The sequence below is a fragment of the Chinchilla lanigera genome, unplaced genomic scaffold (genome assembly GCF_000276665.1).
Source record: "Chinchilla lanigera isolate Chin_1 unplaced genomic scaffold, ChiLan1.0 scaffold00149, whole genome shotgun sequence".
Classification (NCBI taxonomy): domain Eukaryota; kingdom Metazoa; phylum Chordata; class Mammalia; order Rodentia; family Chinchillidae; genus Chinchilla; species Chinchilla lanigera.
This window is the reverse complement of record NW_004955550.1, coordinates 2,268,153-2,270,825: the sequence shown is the minus strand read 5'-3', so window position 1 is coordinate 2,270,825 and position 2,673 is coordinate 2,268,153.

The window sequence follows — 2,673 nt, the reverse complement described above, 5'->3', positions numbered from 1 at the left end:
GCTAGCACAGATCCTTCATCCCACTGGCACAGACTTTCTATATTCCACCACTGACCTTTGGACCTTCCCAGTGCAGAGCCATGAAACAGGCCTGCATGAGATATTGTTATGGGCTGTAGATCTTCAGCTGGACTCATGCAGGACATTTCCGTGGGATCCAGGCCCTCAGCTAGGCTAGACTCATTGGTCTTAGTGTGTGGACAGATTTCCTGCACTCTCTTGTATGTGATTCTTGGGTGACTATTATAAATAATCTTATAAAATATGTGTCCTGTATTATATTGTTCACCTTGCAAATGACCCCAAACCACAATGCTCACAGTGATTTCGTACATGCAATTCCCCTGGCCTGGAATGCCTTTCCCTCATGTCTCCACTCCTCTAAATCGTATCAAGTCTAACGTCCATTTTACCTTGGCCTCCTCTCTGAAAAGTTCTTCCTCAGCTCACCCATGGAGTGGCACCCGCTCATTCTCCCCAGGGGTCTTTCGCACACCTCTGTGGTAGTTTCTCACACTGTACTGCATTTATTCATTGTTCAGCACTGCCCCGCCCCTGAGGGAGAGGCAGGGCCCGAGTCTTACCTGCCTCTGTAACCCCAGCATCCGGATTCTCCTGTCTCTTTTATCATGACACGATCCAGTTGTGTGTGAAGAGTCTGTGTTTAATCCTACGCACCCCGCACCCCGTAGGTGCAGGCCTGGTGGGTGAGACAGGAGATGCATCTGATAAATACTTGTTGAGAACGTGACTAATTGGAATATCCAGCTGGGTGTTTATGTCTCAAAATAAAGAAAGGATTTTTGAGCCTGGGCTGGGGGTTAAATCCTGAGGTGATTCTGCCATCTGGAGACACAGAATCATGAACCTGTAAGCTGCTTTGGTTTTTGACAGGGCTTACTCTTGGAGGTCATAGAGATAAGCATGCCCAAGAGGGTTGATAGATATTTAATATTTTAATTTAACTTTATGCAAATTATATGTGCTTATTTTTCAGTACTAGGGACTGAACCCAGGGGGCATAAAGAGACTATATACCCCAGCCTTTTTATTTGTTTTTTTGTTTGTTTTTTTTTTTTTTTGAGATGATGTCTTACTATAGTTCAGACTGGCCTTGAACTTACTGTGTAGCCCAGGCTGGCCTCGATGTCATAGTGATCCTCCTGCCTCAGCCTCCCAAGTGGGCCATCGGGCCATTAAAACTCATTACAATGCTCAGAACCTGAGATATGGCTTCTACTTTGTAGGCCTGAAGATCCATGTAGTGACTGGATTCAGATAATAGAAATACACCAAGCCTGAAGTAGATGACAGAAAGTTAGTTTATATCACACAAAATAACAAAGCTTAGTAGCTGGAATATTTATATTGGTATTTTTATCCCACGGGCAGATCTATACAAGAAGCCAAATCTTTATCAGAGGGACGCTTGAAAGTACCTTGAAGTGGGGCTGGGGATTTAGCTCAGCGGCAAAAGCACCTGCCTGGCAAACGCAAGGTCGTGAGTTCGGTTCCCGGTACTGGAGAAAAACCGGAAAAAAAAAAAAAAAAAAAGAAAGTACCTTGAAGTGACACGACGGCGGTACACCGGAGGCCAGAGGACACATTTTGGAAGAACAAGTGGGACTGGGAGTCTCACCCTGTCAGGGGTGTAGGTCAAGACATTACAGTGTGGCCGGCGTCCACCAGTAAAAGCTGGTGCCATGTGCGGAACAGGGTTTAGGTCTCAGCTGTTTCCATACTACTATTAATTACTTTACTTTTCGGTTGTAAGGTCCTCCTGGGTACTTAAGACCAAGTCAGAACAAGACCTGTGTCAGTCAAACTTCATCTCCTTTCTGTTTCTTTTTTTTCTTTTGTTTCCCCCAAGGTTAGTCAGGGTTCCTCAGGGGCTACTTTGGGAGCCCCTCTTCTCCCTTGCTCTATCGCTTGTATTGCCTGCCAGGAGGGGCTGGGTCAGGACTTGTTGACCACAGGACTTCACTTGGATGCGTGGGAACATTCCCTCCCCACAGCCCTCGTCCTTGTGGAATGCACACTGGCTGACCGCCTCCTGGTCTCCAAGGTCCTCACAAGCTCCCTGCTCAGAAGATCAGCTGACTCACCAGAGTTTAGGGCCCGTTGGAGGGATCTATTATTCTCTGGACCCGGGCTGATTGGAGGGCAAGGGCCAACACTGGCTCACCTTTTACTCCTTTATCTTCCTTCGCTTTGGTGTCAAGGCCTTGGCTGTTGAACCGCCAGGTCATTCATAGTGGTCTTGAAGTGGGAGCAATACGTCTTTTGTTGTTGCTGTTTTGAGACAGGGTCTCGCTATGCAGTTCAAGCTGGCCTTGAGTTCACTTTGTAGCCCAAGCTGGTCTCGAACACACAGCGGTCCTCCTGCCTCAGCCTCCCAAGTGCTGGATTGACAGGCATGTGCCACCATGCCCAGCCACCTGGAGCAAAGTGTTAAGTCTAACTATTGTAATCCTTTCCGGATATTGGCACTTTGAAATATAAAGTGAAATCAAAGGACAGTTACCCCTTTTACTGAATGAACAGGGCCTCATATTAATATTGTTAGTACCATATGTGATCCATCTTAAAGGTGATGATTTTCAATTTAAAATTCTGCTCACAAGCCTAATGTGGTGGCCTAGGCCTGTAATCTCAGCATGCAGGAGGCTGAGG